Below are 17,597 nucleotides of genomic sequence, written 5' to 3' on the forward strand. Positions count from 1 at the left end.
CCCATGTCTGCATGGGTTTCCTCTGGGAATGTCTGGCTTCCTCCCATAGTCCAAAGATGCGCAGTCGAGGTGGTTTGACCATACTAAATTGCCCATAGTGTTCAGGGATGTGCAGATTAGGTGGGATATAGGGGAGTGGGTTTGGTTGGGTGCTCTGAAAATTGGTGTGGTCTTGTTGGGCCGAAGGGCCTGTTTCCACAGTGTAGGGGTTCAATGATGATTCTATGACAACATTAATACCTGGTTAAAAGCACACAATTGTCCCCAGTGCAGGGGAGCTTCAAGGTACTTTTATTTAGCCTGTCCCCATCAGTTGAATTTGCAAAGTACTCCTGCAGTTAATGATGCTCTAAGATAAAATGGTGGTACTCTGGAGATATGTTTTGATTGAAGATATACATTATTTCAGCTTTCCTGACATGCGGTCGGGTTTTCACTTTAATGTAAAAGTGTCCCTTCCATTATCATTGAGAGTTGAGTCAGCTGCCGGTCAATAGAACTTCACCAAATGGTGGTACCAGGTAACAACCAGGTGCAAGAAATGCCTGGATGATCATAGGCTCTCTTTTTGATTGAGATAGATATTGAGTGAGATGATCAAGCCAACTGCTGATCTTGCAGTGGATGGCCTGCACAAATTTGATGACTGAGCCTCACTAAAATATAATGTTAAAGCTACCAATGTTAAATGGCAGATTCCCAATAGGTGGGGAAGGTGTCAGGTGAGATAGATAATCTGATATCACCTCTATCATATTTAATAGTGGTGTCTAGCTCTGTTACTATCGTATAAAAGTATGTGGTCACATTCTTTGGAACAGGAGATGCCTTGGGCAGATTCACAGCTACCAATCCTTCATATTCGTATTTATCTAAGTTCGTGATCCCAAGTATGGAAGGATGCCCACATAAAATCTTCAGCAGAAGGTAGGCTCAATCTTAATAAACAGTAAAGGATTGTTACATAGTCTGATGATGCAGCCCTGTTTGATCCCCAGCTTGCACTGGTATTGGGTCTGTGGTGGGTCCATTGGTGAGGATTATGGTTTGCATATCATCATGAAGCAGGTGGAGAATCATCATAAAGCTCTTCGGGCTACCAAACTGGAGGGGCATATTTTACAATCCCTCATGATTGACAAAGTTGAAAGCCCCAGTGAGATCAAAGAAGGCCATGTGCTGAGGTTGGTGTTGTTCTCTACACTTTTCTTGGATTTGTCGCACACTGAAAATCATCTCCACTGTGCCTCTGAGAGGAGATTGTTGAGGAGGATTCTGATGATGACTTTTCCTGCGATGGTCAGGAGGAAGATCCATCTGTATTTTCCACAGTTGGACCTGCCTCCTGTCTTGAAGACAGTAGCCATTACAACATCTCTGAGATCTCCCATAAACTCTCATCCTTCCAGACAAGGACGATGAGGTTTTGGATTCAGGTCAAGTTTGCCTCTCCATTGTTCTTTAGTACTTCAACAGGAATTCTATCTGAGCCAGAGGTGTTTTTATTCAACAGCTGTCAGATGGGTTTTCAATTTCACAGGAAGTTAGAGGTGAGCTGACATGGCAATGAGTAGTATGTTGCTAGATAGCATTAAGAGTGCTTGCGCAATCACACCAACTCTCTTCTCCATCTTCGACACTGAAACACTCCGCCCCAACTCCAGGCAGCTTTCTGCTGGACTGGAGCTAACCTACAGGAAACTATTCAATCTTCTACACCTCCAGGCCAGAACCAAGATCACCCCGACCTCTGACACTGAGCTGCAGTACACAGACAACACCTATATGTGCTCGCACTCTCAGACCGAGCTCCAAACTAGCATCAAAGCATCCATCTAGGGGTATGAGAAAACAGACTTCAGACTAAACATCTTGCAAATAAAGGTTGCCTACTAGCCTGCTCCTGACACACAGTAAAGATAAAGTCATCATCATGTCATTAGAGAGAAATGACTGGTGGTAGTTTAACGACAGGTCACTATACCTCAGGGTAAAGGGAGAGGATATGAAGGAATGTCCTAAATGGTAACCTCAGCCAGTCCAGGAATTGAACCTACACTGTTCATATCACTTTTTATTGCAACCAGCCATCAACTCTCCCTAATACACAGCACTGCACACCCTACCATTAAAACCCACATTCAGCCCCTGGACAACATGGATCATTTAGCATACCTTGGGAGCCTCCTCTTGGTGTCGGCAGACATTGACAATGAAATCCAACATCAACTCCAATGCACCAGCACAGTCTTCGGATGCCTAAGGAACAGAGTGTTTAAAGTTTGAGACCTCAAATCCAGGGAGACATCTCACTACATCTCCCCTGGCAGTGGATTCCAGGCACCTACCACTCTCTGTGAAAAAGTTTCTTTGCACATGTCCATTTAACTTTTCCTCTGTCACTTTAAAAATACAGCCTCAAATATTTGATATTTTCACCTTGGGGCAAGACACTCACTATCCACTCTATCCATGCCCCTCAATTTTATATACTTCTATCAGGTTGCTCTCAGCCGCTGACACTATCGTGAAAACAATCCAAGTTGCCAACCTCTCTAATACACTCCAACCCTGGCAACATCTTGGTGAACCTCTTTTGAATCCTTTTTCTGGCCTCCACATCTTCCTATTGTGTGGTGATCAGAATTCACACAAAACTCCAAATGTGGCCGAACTAAAGTTTTGTACAGCTGCAACATAACTTGGCAACTTTTATACTCAATGCATCGACCAATGAAGGTAAGCATGCTGTATGCCTTCTCTACCACCTTGTCCACTTGCGTTGCCATTTTCAGGGAGCTAAGGACTCAAACCCCAAGATCTCTCTCATCTATCAATATGCCTCAGGCTCCTGCTATTTACGGCATACTCCCCACTTAGTTTGGCCTCCTAGAATCCATCATTTCCCACTTATCTGGATTCAACTCCATCTGCCATTTCTCCAAGCAATTTTCCAATTGACCTATATTCTGCTGCATCCTCTGATAGCCTTGCTCGCTATCCATAACTCCACCAATTTTTGTGTCATTTGCAAACTTACCAATCAGACCACCCATATTTTCATCCAACTCGTTTATATAAATTATACCAACAGAAATCCCAACACTTACTTTGTGAAACGCCACTGGTCACAGACGTCCAGACAGAAAAATACTTCTCCTCAACTACTCTTTGTCTCCTATGACCAAGCCAATCTTGTATCCAACTTGCCAACTCACCATGGATGCCATGTGTCCTAATCTTCCAGCCCAGACTATCATGAGGAATCTCGTCAGATTAATCACCTCCATTGCCTCCCTGAATATCCTGGGAAGATCCCATCAGGTTTTGGGGATTTATCTACCTTATTGTTTTTCAAGACATCAAATAATTCCTCCTTTTAATATTGACATGGCCCAGAATATCAACATATCTCTCCCTAATCTTACCTTGTTCCTTTCCTTGGTGAACACTGATGTGGTGTACTCATTAAGGGCCTCACCCACTTCCTTGACAAATTTCTTTGGGCTCCTCTGCCAAAACAAGTGACAAAATGCAGAAGCAATATACTGCAGATGCTCAAAATCTGCAATTAAAGACAAAAAAATTCTGGAAATACTAAGTAGTCTAGGTAGCTTCAGTGGGGAGAGTAACCATTACATCAGAACTCAATATCATTATTCATGTTTATAATAATGAAAAGCTATTATTGCCATATATATATTGTATTTTGTATGACAAAATCCTTGTCTTCATGTAGAATTCCTTTGACCCCAACGACAGTTTCGCAATATTTTGCCGCTACATATTTCTGACATAAATTCCGAATTCTATTAGTTCCACTACAGATGGTCATTCTTTTAGCCACAATAGATTTGTCCTGTGAAACTTCATCAATTTCCATCATTTTTCTCATCCTTTTGTATTGCTTTCAAAAGTTTGCTTGGAGCCTTATTCATTTATATGTTCACCTGCCCTTGTTTGAATGCTTATAACTGTTGCCACTGTGTATCAGTTGTAAACATAGTGACTTTAAAGTGGTGGGTGAGGTCCCAATCAATGGCACTCCTTTGTCCTGGATGGTGCTGAGCTGTTTGAGTGTTCTTTGAGCTGCATAGATACAGGTAAGAGATAAGTAATCTATTTGATTTCTGCCTTGTGCCTTGCCAATAGAGGATAGAATTTGGGGTGTCGGGATGTAAGTCAGTTGATACAGAACAGTGGCTGCTGGCCTTCTCTTTTAGCCTCAGTATTTTATTTGGCTGGCCTGGTTAGGTTTCTCATCGATTATAATAGCCAGGATGTTGATGGTTGGCATTTTTCAATGACATCGAACGCCAAAGGCAAGTGGTTATAAAATTTCTTGATGGAGACCATCATACATGAAGTGAAAGCTACTCATCACATATCAGCCCAAACATGAGCGTTCACCATGTTTAGCTGTATTTAGGTATACACTGATTCCATATCTGTGAACTTGAAAGTAGAACTGAACAATCATCAATGCACATCTCCAGTTCTGACCTTTACTTTATGCCCCTTGGTTCCTTTAACTAGCAAATATTTGTTGTTGATACTCTTGAAAGTTCCAACTGTGCTAACTTTTTGAGGGAGTCAATTCTGATTTCTGCTCCCCTTTTTGAGTGAAAGTATCTTTCTGGCTCCACCCCTGAATGTACTAGCTCTAGTTTTAAGTTATCCCATCCCCTCTGAGAAGATACAGTTCATCTGCATCTCTGCTCCTGGCTGTCCTTATTGTTTTAAGCACATTTATTCGCTTACCCACTTCATGTTCTACAATCAAATGTATACAGGTTATGTTTTGCAACAAAGTAAGCTTCTTAAAGATAAGTTGATGATAGCCTTGCCCTTATGTTTTAAATTCCACAAAGATTGTGCTGACAGAATTTAATAAGAGAACTATTTAATTAGCTACATTTAAATATAACATGTACTCCTACTGTATCATTAATATTTCATTCCAAATTAATAGCAAGGCATTTAAACCCGGCGCATTTAATTTTGACAGGACTTTGATATCTAGTTTCTATTAACTTAATTTGCACACTAAACTACTTCTGATTAGAATGATTCATTGAGAAGTTATCCTAACAATGCTATGTCCCCTGAGTTTTGGAAAATGATCTGAGATATAAGTTATCGAAGCACATACAGGCTTCCTCCAGCTTTTCCATTTCATTTCCTTTCCCTGAATTTAATCTGATTAAAAACTGGAAATTAAAACTCCAACAGCCCTTTCAAATTACTGAACCTGTCACTTAATCACTATCAAGTTCACCATTAACATGTTTTTTTCAATCGAGTAACTTTTAAAAGCATGAATTGGGGAGTTAGTAGAGAAGATACAGCAAGGTAACAATGGGATACAGTAAGATCTAGATTCTTTCTTCAACATTGGTAAGGGGTTACACTGGGTTCAGATGCCCATTTAGCTTGACCAAAGATTATACATTTTTGTGTGTTTCTAACCTGGCATTAACATTTACATTCTTATAATACTGTAACTGGGTCTTAGCGTAGGTTTTCAACTGGCTGGTTCCCAGTGAAAAGTTGACTCGCATTTAAATCTGTGCTTTTAAGGTTTTTTGACTGTCCCATCCATAATATGTTGCTGAATGACTGACGAAACAGTGTTTCAACAAATAATGTGAGCAAATCACTGAAATGTTGCCTCTGTACTTATGTGGTGAGGGATGGGATTGTGAAAATTTTCTGAACCTGCAGGCAAATAATGAAGGAGCTCAGAATCCAGCCTCCCATTTAGTAGTTGCTGAATTGAAGGTGATGACACAATTTCACTACGCAGTGTTTGTGAAAAGCAGTTCCCAAGGTGGACACTGGACAGGAGCGAGTTGGGCCATTTTGAGATGTAGGGTTGAGCACACTATGTTGGCTTTTGAATCAAGCCAAGCATGATGCTTGCCCCATAATATCACCAACATCATGGCTTACTGGATTCCTTCTTTTATCCATGCCATTTGTCTGCTTGTTTGCCCAGGAACTAGTACATCAAAGATTATAGAACCATCAAAAAAAAGCTGAGAAGAGATTGAAATGACCTAGTGGTAAATCAGGGAGGGAGCGAGAGGAAATGTAGAGAGTGGAGTTATGGAGATGGAACTTCCAGGGAAAGAAAGAGAACAGTATAAGACCAGATAGAAGGACATGGTGGCAAGAGACTAATGAAAGAATGGATGACTGCCAAGAAGAGATAGGGAAGTGTAATAAAAAAAGCATTAAACCACAAGTGAAATGGGAGAACCTCAAAGAAGATTTGTTTGTTGTTATTGCATTCCCTGGAATTTGGAGCCTCTGTCACTGAATGTGGGTATCAAGGTATCAGTGGATGAATGTTTCTAAAGCAGCTTGTCCCTTTTGGCTTCTCCTTTGAACCTCCTCTTCCCACAGAAAGCCTAAATGTGTGTTGATGCTCCCAGGATTTCCATTGGTATCATGGCTGGCATTGCTTGGAAGGGAAATTCCAGTGCAACAATTATCTCAAATCCTTACGTAATAACATGAAAACAAACAAATGCTGCAGAAATGGCCTCATAACTGCTTGATGAATCTTCTCAATATGCCCGTTAAATTAATTTCTGCATAGCTAATTGACTAGCATCCTTGAATCTACGTTATGTATGGGCATGATTAGCACTTGTGCATGCCGGAAAATTCGATATTTGAAAGTTGCATGAAAGGCAAAATGACATAACTCTTGTTAGTCCTATTTCTATTTGGTTTCTGATTATCTGATTTCTGATTATAATAACACTTTAGACTTGCAATGTTAGAGACATTTGTATTTAATAGAGTTTCCCATGCTGCCTGGTTAGGAGGTTATGTCCAGTATCCTGGCAATTGACTGATAATCCCCGGGTTTTAGAGCCCCTTGGAAACATTTACATGTAAAATTGATTCCTGGCAAATTAATTTCTCGCTCTTTACAAACAATACATCAATATGTAGCACTCATATAAGCAGTTGTAAACACAATGTGCAAATAGGTAACTAGCCAATATCGCTATTTGTGGCCAACGGTCAGTAAGCTGATTCACAATGGACTTGACAGACAGAACTAAACGGTTAAAAGTTAGTAACTACATTGCTGTAATCTGAAGAAACACGTCAAATAGAGCTCTAAAAGATGAGGCCAATTTTAAATTGCTTTCATTTTACAAAACCCAAAGAATTGTACCTATTCCACATTTAGAACTCTGGTTTCTTCCAGCCACTGCCCACTCTCCCCCTACCACTGCTGCTAAGGGCTAACTCCTTCAACTGGTTCTGGCGTTGATCTCCCTCCCCACCCTTACTAACTGAGTTAGAATGAGGCCTCATCCTCAACCGATGTCAGGCCTCGCTCAGCAAACAGACACAATTAACTGGGAATCGATCCCATAAATTTCTACTTCACAATTTTTAGCCAGTGAATCAAGTTTATCACCGAATTTTGTAGAATTTCCCTGAGGAAATGTGTATGCTGCACACTGTAACTTTTCTATTTTCACTTAGTTTTTGAGGCTCAAATTGAGTAAAGGCGAGATCACATGGTGAGAATTTTCTTTGAGACAAATGTAAATTAAATCAATAATTTTCAAATGTGGCCTATTTGGTTGATATTGATGGTAATTTTGTTTCACTATCTGTGTCCACAGCAACTCTTTCAAAGTATGTTAGAGTGGCAGAAAATAACATTGTGAAGCAATTACTGAATTAATTCCTTGGATGGATTTAAATTAGCTAATTAAAATTAGGCAAGATAACCAACCTATTGTAATTTTGAAGCAAAAAGAATCAGTTGCAGAGAAAAAAGACGAAGTCTGCATTTTTGAATAAATATTTAACACATTCATATGCACAACAGCATTTTTCCATCAGCAGAAGGCATGTGGTAGGCATAATCTACTGGATTAACCTGAATTATGAGGTCATAGGATAAAATGCATCAATTTTATTGTACTGAGAAATGTCACCACAGATTCAATTCCTTACATGTGCTGACTTAGCTATTCTTAACTGAAGCAATCATAGAAGCATGTAAATTTACAAGCACCCATGAAGTAGGGAGGAGGAGGGCAGAAACAAAGAGCCTCCTGTTCGTGGTTGTTCTTCATGAACTTGTGCACATGTGGATGCTAAGGTTGCACAGGGTCTCAGCTGCAATATGGCAATTTATTATCAAGAATTTGATATGGATGCTAAATATCCTGAATTGAGGGATGCAAAAAATGGGATCCAAAATGCCTTGATAGCAGGATCCGAACATGTTGACATTTTCCTAAATGTTTTAGAAGAATAGTCTTATCTCAGAGTTTGTAGATAACACAAAAGTGTCAGGAATGGGTAAAAGCATGAAATAGGGAGACATTACATGAGATTGAGTCACTTTACAGATTTGGATCTACAATTAGCAGATTCAGTTTAGAACATAGAACATAGAAAAGTACAGCACTGTACAGGCCCTTCAGCCCATGATGTTGTGCCGAACTTTTATCCTAATCCCAAGGCCTAGCTAATCTCCACCCCTACCTTAATGTTTAATGCCAATAAGCACAAAGTTAGTAATTAAGAACTAAGAAACTATGGGATAAATCAGAAAATGCTAATCAGAAAAGGTGGCCGGTAGTCAACAGTCAACAAATCTCTCAGGACATCAATCCATTTCCTGGCTGCTGTTAAGAAAACTAATTGTGTGTTAGTCTGTGTAAAAAGAAGAAGAAAGTGTAGATTTAAAGGTGTTATCATGCTGTTGATTTTTCGAGCTGCATCTGAAGTATCAAGTGTTGTTTTAGAAATTTGAATACAAGATGTGTAACTGAGAAATGATCAGAGAAGCACTGTTGGGATGATTAGGAGACCAGAGAATGAAATGCAAAGACAAACTCACAAAACTGGGACATAGTGACAAGTCTGAGTGGGTGTGATGAATGTATTCAAATTAACCAATCTCAGGGGTGTAATTGATCATCAGAGATATTTGATTTAACAGTAGATGCAAGAAACTATTACTTCCTCGTAAAGGTTGACATTATTTGGAATAAATACCGTCTGAGGTTATTGCAACTTGTAGACATTGATGTTAAATATTCACTCGATTCGGTATCACCAGCCACATTCATAATCAGACCTCATGTCTGCTGTAATCCAGGCAGCATTGACTTCTGTTTAGAATCTGGATAATAACAAGGCTAAAGACCCATAATAAAGAAGCCTAATTCACACAGTGACTATTAAAATAATGCACATGGCAACAAATTAATTAATTAATAAAGAAGACAAAAAGCATTCTTATTGAGAAAAATAGACCATAATTTGGTTTATTCACATAATGCACATCAATTAACAATGTATCATTTTCACAATGAGAACTATCAATTGTTCTTTGCTCCTTAGTGAAGGAAAAATAATGTAACTGCTTAATAACTCTCGAAACATGAGCGCAATGTTTCTGGATAAGCTTTGAAATCTAAGCTCTTTCAGACTTTTAACATGATATGCTTTTAGCATCTCAGCAAAATCTATCTCCTTTATCTCATAATTTAGTTCCCTCGCATTGCTGAGATCCATAATTTCAATTTGCCATGTCCTGCATTTATGTAGATCACTACAATGAATAAAATTTTCCAACCTTAGTCCTTCAGTTTGAAGGCTCCCTTGTTCCTATATATCTTAATTTAACTCTATAACATTCCTGAGGACTATAATTCCACCCCACACTTCCTGACAACTGCAGACCAATAAAGATGCTGAAAATTGCAGCAGTTTCCATATTTAAAATTGAGATGTAGGGTAAGTTGGGTCCAAAAGGCAATCTTTGATACCAGTGCAGAGGATTTGCCGTGCTCAGACATCCGGGTCAGTCTGTTCGTCGTCAGAAGGTCTGTGCCTCTGCCGTCTTGATATGGCTCCATAGGAGCTAATCCATGGGCTAGCGCTAACTCAGTGGGTGAAATGCACTGTCATCAGCCAGGATATGGGCCACTCCTGAATGATATCTGCAGTCAGTGTATGGGTCTGTCCAATGAAGGCAAGAGGGAAGGAGGTGTGGGTAAAGGGGTCTCTGTTGACAGGGAGGAGACTGGAAAACATATTCATAGGGCTTGGGGACTGCAGGCGGTGATGGAGGGGGGAGTCACAGGAAGTAAAGACATTGTGAAAGTGGAGTAAACTGCATTTGTAACAGGGGAACACAGTAAGGCAGGGATGAGAATGGGGCTATTCAGAAGGGGTTTTCTGTTCATGGTCAGGAACACCATGGTTTTGAAGTGGGGCACAGTGTACGACTACCCCTAGCATGGTCATCTCATCTGTAGAGTAACAGCGACATAAGCTCATACAGATGGATTGAGGTGGGCCTGGATTAGTGCAGAGCCTGTGGCGTTCATAGGAAGAGCTAACAGGAAGGAGATGGTCAAAAGTCACCTGTGCAACCAATTTGCCCCTCAAGATGTTTTGTTTTCTCTTTTGTTCCCATTATGTCTGAGTGAAGACCCAGGTCCCTTAGCTGGAGTGGAGGGAGCCTGGTCCACATTGGAACCATCTACGGATGACCCTGGTGGCCATTTTTTCTAGAGAGCCAAGACACATGTGTGTCATTGCCCTCTCTAGAGGGCCATGTTTCTTGCTTACTGTGACACTGAGAGTTGGGTTAATATAAGAGCCACACTAGGATGAAGATTGGTACTTACTTGATTGGCGGGACATGGATATCTCAGTGTCACTGCATTAACAATCCTGGTCTTCTCCTGTGAGGGCCAGGATTCTCTCTTCTCAAGGGCTGGGGAGCCTAATGCTGGTAACCCTATCCCTGTTCCCGGCCCTTTCTGTCCTATTATGGGCTGTTTACTTCTGGAATGAGAGAAATGGACTGTTTCAGCAAGACAAAATTGTGTGGCACAGCTGTTAGTGCTAGTGCAAGAGAGAGAAAGCTGCTGAATTCTCCCACCCAAGTGAGTAGGCAGTATAAAAGGCATGCAGGGCTAGTAGCATAGGAGGTTAGGTAAGGGTAGGATGCAGCATACAACAGTGAGAGTGGTAGAGCATGGGCTTCGGTGGGAGGTGGGTGCAGAAACAGAGACAGAGTGAGTGTGAGGTGGTAGAGAGTGAGGATAATGGCATCTACCCTGGCCAAGCAGAGAAGGTCATTGACCTGATGGCAACCTGTACGTTATCTGCACTGCCGAAACCATACAGCCGCTGGTAGTGACTTGACCTAGTCTGGCTTGGTCTGATGGCGGTGCCTCTTCTGCTAGTCCTAAGGGAAGAGGCCACCCCTCGTCTGCATTATTCTAACAATTAGGACCTCTTTGTTCTTATCAGTAAAATAAAGCTCAATTTTTCATTGTCTGCCATGTCCAGGGAGAACATGATGTATTATGTCAAGCAGCTTCAGAGTACGAGGATAAGCCTGAGTGCACCATGGCCTTTCAAATACGGTGCTGGTGCCAAAGGTGCTAGTCCATTCCAGGCTGTCTGGTGAGTGATGAGAACGTCCAGCTACTGCAAGTGGGAGAATTGGGCTAGCATCATGACAAAGGTGTGCTGTGGAGCATGGTACCTAGTTAATGCGGTGGGTTTGAGGAGATAAATCCCATCCTCTCTTCCTCACAGGGAGAAGTCTTCCGTGAAAGTCGACAAAATTGACACTGCCAAAGTATCTTAAGATTCAGCCGCAAGTCCCTTTTCACATTTGTAGATCCTTATCTTAAATGTAATAGCAAGAGACAGATGACCAGAGGACAGAGATCTAAAAGAGCGGAACCAGTCAGAGTAGCGAGAGGACGAGGGCAGAGCAAAACAAACCTGCAACAAATCATGGCAATAGAGTTTCTTGATATGTGCCTGAGGTCAAGGCCCAGATGGTTATCAGTTGGAGCAGCAGTAAAACCTAGTAGGAACCCCACCAGAATTCAAAACCTCTGGCAAATGCAAACAGAGGTCCTGGGTAAATTATTTTTCTCTACTTTAATGCCGCATTAAGGAAAGGTTTCTAGTTTCTTCTAAAAACAAGCTCAAATAATTTTCTACAGTCTTAAAAGAGTTCTTTGACCAAAAGGTATCGCAGGGGAGCTCAGTCTGGTGCAATGCCCAGCCTGCAGTCTGTGGAAAGCCATAAGATGTAAGAGAGAAGTAGGCCATTCGGCCTATCAACTCTATCCTGCTACTCAATGAGCTCAAGGTGCTGTGATTATCCTCAACTCCACTTTCCTGCCTTATCCCCATAATCCTTGATTCGCTCATTGATTAAAAGTCTGTCAGTCTTGAGTACAGTTAACAACCCAACCTTGACAGCCCTCTGCAGTAAAGAATTTGACAGATTCACAACCTGCTAAGATAAGATATTTTTCATTTCTGCCTTAATAGGCAACCCCTTATTCTGAGATTATGCCCACTGGCCCTATACTCTCTGTCAAGTGGAAATAACCTCTGCACATTTACCCTGTCAAGCTCCCTAAGAATCTTATGTGTCGAGAGCTCGAGTAAGGACAGGTCCAATTTACTCAAACTCTCCTTGTAAAGATTTCTTCCATGCTGATCACAGTATTCCAGCTAACTGGTGCTTTATATAATTTTAGCATGGCTTCTCTTATTTTATATTCCATTCCATTTAAAACAAAGGCCAACATTCCATTTATCTTCCCTGTTACTGAAGTTGGATGCTAACATTTTCTGTTTCATTCACAAAGTCTGCAAAGCTCTTCGGTGCTGCAGCTTTCTGCAGGCTTCCCCCATTTAAATAGTATTCAGCTTTTTCATTTTTCTTACCAAAGCACAAATTTGGCCATTGTACATTCATTTTCCTACCCAAGTAACTCATGTATTTTTAAGTAGTTGTGGACTCAGCATTGATCCCTGTGGCACTCCACTGGTTGTAGGTCACCATAGTGAAATTGCCCTCTTTACACTATCACTGTCTTGTATTAGTTAACCACTTGTACCTATCAATGGCAGTCTGGATAGCCACACCAGCAGAAAGTGCTACCTGTTTGACCAGCTTGGACGCTAGGTTTCAGAGTTTGAGCATTGGCTGGATGCACAACAATGTATCTGGGCACTGAGAGTGGCATGTATAACATGGTTTTAGATATGGTCACCCTGCAGTTTAAGGAAGAGCAATCAGAGAACCAAGTCAGAAGATAGGATACAGGCAGGTTGTCAGGAAATCCCCAGAGTGCATCTCATTCAGGAAAGTTTCTCTCTGTTGGAAAACAGTGAGAGTGATTGTTCCTGTGGGAAGTACAGACACAGCACTCAAAAGGGACGAGAAAGACTGGGAATTAAAAAATGGTAAGAGACTCTGAAGTGAGGTGTACACATCGACTGCAGACATGACTCCAGGGTGATGTGTTACTCCCTAGGCCAGGGATGTCACCCCACAGCTGCAGGGCATTCTGAAGGGGGCAAGGTGAACAATCAGAGGCCATAGTTCACATAGATACCAGTGAGATGGGTGGAAAGAGGGATGAGATCCTGCAACATGAATTTCGGGAGCTAGGCAGTAGAATGAAAGGCATGGCCAGAAAGAATATAATCTCTACAAGTTTAAGAATGGTTACATCCCCAGGTCAGGATAAGATGTATTTCAGGCTGTTGTTGGAGGCAAAGGAGAAAATTTCAAGAACTCTGACATTAATTTTTAAATTCTCGCTGGCCACAAGAGGGGTTCCAGAGGCGTGGAGAATAGGTTAAATGGCACCATTATTTAAGGAGGGAGGTAGGGATAAACCAGGAAACTATAGGACAGTGAGACTAACATCAGAAGTAGGAAAACTATTAGGAAATAGTCTAAGGCATGGAATTAATCCCCACATAGAGAAGCAAAGATTAATCAAAGCTTGTTGGCGCAGCCTTTTCAAGGAGGTGACTAGGTATGTACATGAGGGTAGTGCAATTGATTTAGTATATATGGGCTTCAGTAAGGCTTTTGGCAAGGGCTTGACATTCAAGGAAGTAACAACCCAGATGATCCAGGGCAATTTGGCAATTAGATCCAAAAATGGCTTACTGTCAGGAGGAAGCGGATGATGGTTAAAGTTTCTTTTTGGTGATTAGAAGCATGTGTCTAATGGTGTTTGGGTTTGGCGTTGGTTTTTTTGGCTGCCAGATCAGTAATGATCTAGGTATGGAACTAAGAGGTGTGATCAGTAAGCTTGCAGGTGACTTAAAAATTGGTGGTGTGGTAAACAGAAGGAGGAAGCCCCTAGCCTAAAGATAGATGGGTTGAACAGTGGTAAATGGAATTTAATCCTAAAAAAAATTGAAATAATGTATTTTGGAAGGACTAACAAGGCAAGAGAATATTTAATGAATGATAGGATTTTAGGAAGCTCAGAGGATTAGAGGGTCTTTGGTAACGCATGTTCATAGGCAGCAGGTCAGGTAAATATGTTGGTTGTGGAGGTCAATGGGATACTTGCATTTATTAGTTGAGGCATTGAGAACAAGAGCAAGCAGGTCATGACAGTACTGTATGTAATGTTAATTAGGCCGCAGCTGGAAGACTGTGTGCAGTTACGGTTGGCACGCTATAGGAAGGATATGATTGCAGCAGAAAGTGTGCACAGGAGAGTCACCAGAATGTTGCCTGGGCTGGAGGAATTCAACAATGATGAGAGTGTAGCAAGACTGGTGTTGTTTTCCTTAGAACAGAGAAGGCTGAGGACTTATCTGATCGAAGTTTGTAAAATGATGAAGAGTGAAGATTGAGTAGATATGGAGAAACCTTTTCCTTTCATAGAGGGGCAATAACCAGAGGGCACAGTTTAGGATGTTTAAGAGAGATTTGAGGAATATAATGGAATTTACTGGCAGAAAGGATGGTAGAGGCAGCAGTGCTGACAACACTTAATAAATATTTTGATCAATACTTGAAATGTCATAACATACAATATAAACAGATCTCCATTACTCTTCAGGAAGTCTCTCACCAATACTGTGCTTTAAAATAAATCACCATGACTAGAGAATTACTTACACGTTGATCATTAAGCCCCTACAGATAAACTGAAAATCCATATGGCACTACATCAAAATTGAATGAATTGATATTAAAATACATATAAATACTATGCCTTATATCACATTTGTGCCCAGTATTTGTATTGCACACACTTGTACATTACATGCAATTCACATGCAGGATGATATGTTTACAAATTATTTAAATGTGCACACAACAAATGCATGATGGATCAATTGCCCCATGAAGAGCCTTCTGCAGGGAACCTGCACTTTTGGACAGCAAATAGATACAGATTCCATCCGCACAGGGCATGGTTGCAGTTATTTTTCATTTGTCAGTCACATTCAGCCATCCCAAGATTATTGAAGGCAACGTAGGTCATAATGGACGCTCAGGGCCCCAGGCTCAGCTTGGCCATCAGATTCCACACACTCAACCTAATACTCTTCTCTCTACTGAATTCCACATACTCCCACCCATCACCTCAAACTATGGACTTATTTCTCATTCTTACCACCTTAAACTCTGTCAGTGCTCTTTGGCATGCCCACCATCATGATGCACATTCCACCCCTCTAGGTTTTGGTGGTGGTGACCACTTATAACGTGCCTATAGCATCCCATGTTCTTCCATGCAGTTCTGACCTCATAGGTTGAATTTCCTTCTCTTACTGTCCTTGTCCCCTCTGTATCCCAAGTTGCTGCTTTCAATCCTCGACTGGTGGCGCTCTCTTTATTCCTACTACCCTAGTGTTCCCTGATACATTCCACTGATACCAAAAACTGACCCATGCCCATTTCCCAGACTTTAGTGAGACCACCCTAAGTAGATGTTTGACTGTCAGATCTTTGACTGCTCAAGTCCCTGGACTTACCACAGGCGCTGTCCTTGACTGACTGTAGTGTGGCCCTCTGACTGACAACAGTTCGGCTTGACTTGAATGAGGACTATTCCCTTCAACTTTGACACGGATGGCCATTTGGTTGACACACTTGCTGTGAGTTTGCTGCATAGGCTGCTGGCACATGCTGTGGGTGTGAGATTGACATAGCACTATGGCATACAGCAACATTATCACCTCAGGTGTGACAAGCTGTCTGGTTTTGTGTCTGCACTAAACTACAAGACAGGACAGAAGCACTGTGAGCTTTTAAGTTGCAGATGAGGAGAAAGAGAAGAAGGCAAGTTAATACAAGGCAAGAGATGTCTTGAGCACCCAGGTAGCTGCAAAGTGAGTGAGCATTAAGAGACGAAGCAAGAAGCCCTCGTCCATCAATGATCCGGGTGTGCATTCCTGAGCAGCATTCCAGTATGAAGTGTTGGTGCACTCAGCGTGGTAGTCAGTAGCATTATGTAAGTGCTTTGGAAATGTGCCATGATGATGTAAAGAGACTGGCATATGTCAGATGCCGGCATCCATGGGCGTGATCACTGCTGACATAGTGTGCTCTGAGACATTAGTGTTAGCTGTCCAAGTTAGAAATCTGAAATCACCATGTACCCACTCTGACTTTCACATCAGGAATTCTTGACATTTAGTTTTTTAACTGGTGTGTGGTGGGATGGGGAGGTGCATACTGATAGAGCAAGATAAATAATAATGATAGTGATAATGAGCAATAACCCCAAAAATATGCCTCTGTCCATTCACTGGTGAGAATCTCAACCTGAAGTTTTGGACTTGGCTGGGTTCTAAGACTTTTCGGTTTTAACATTGAGACCATGCCCCACATCATTTAGGGCCTGGGGGCATTTTGCCTTATGATTCTATGATTTTATAATCTGAATTATAATTCACAATCAAAAGAAAATCTGACCTACGAAATATTAGTTGAACTTAAACCCCAATTATTTCTCTTTTATTTTGTTAATATTGATAGAATGTTTGTTTCTCTGTCCTTTGGCAGATGGTTATATCTTTCACTAATTCAGTCAATAAGTGGAAGTCTTGTATCTTGGGCAATGACATCCTCTGATTTACATGCAAGGAATGATGATGCAGAGACTGTGATCACTTCTGACGTTCAGTTCAGGATCCACTGGGAGTAGAGAATCTCAACACAATCGTTTGATTAAATTTCAAATCATGAAGCTGAGGACTTTAATTTCTTTTCTTTCTCATTAAATATTTGTGGGGATTTGAAACATTGTTTTTATTCGCAAGATTGAAGCATATTCTTTGGGGCTGGCTTGAAAGCAAGCACAGCTTACTTAGTTATCCCGTCAGCAATGAACATTTCCATTTCTTTCTCCATTAGTCCTTCAGGTGACATTGTAATGATGAGGAAGAAACACATTTAATATACAAGGAACGAGTAAGTAACAGTAACACTAACCACAGGAGGGCAGACATGATATGGAATTGATGTTTGAATGGTTGTGATGTTCTGCCTTTGATTTCCCTCCTGTTTTCAGTTTTCCTGCATGGGCTAAAGAGAGAGAGGAATTTTAGTTTAGCATATAGTTGTAGTGGTCTCACTAACCTTTATATTTTTGGCAATTAAATCTACTTATTGCTCCATTTTTGGTTCACAATGTAGACACCTTGCCTCTTTATTTACTTCTTAAAATCCAGTACGTAATTCAATAATTAGCAATGATGTGGAGGTGCCCGTGTTGGACTGGGGTGGACAA

At 41.1% G+C, this 17,597-nt stretch overlaps 1 protein-coding gene across 1 annotated transcript in view; it reads right to left on the reverse strand.

Annotated features, from left to right (window-relative positions):
* Positions 1-17,597, reverse strand: part of drp2 (dystrophin related protein 2) — a 361,295-nt gene that overhangs the window by 247,462 nt on the left and 96,236 nt on the right. The window contains exon 2 of the mRNA XM_059651481.1: positions 17,300-17,392. The gene's annotated coding sequence lies outside the window, so the exon portion shown is untranslated. The remainder of the gene's footprint in view (positions 1-17,299; positions 17,393-17,597) is intronic.

Source organism: Stegostoma tigrinum, chromosome 15, assembly GCF_030684315.1.
Source record: "Stegostoma tigrinum isolate sSteTig4 chromosome 15, sSteTig4.hap1, whole genome shotgun sequence".
In the NCBI taxonomy this organism is placed as follows: Eukaryota; Metazoa; Chordata; class Chondrichthyes; order Orectolobiformes; family Stegostomatidae; genus Stegostoma; species Stegostoma tigrinum.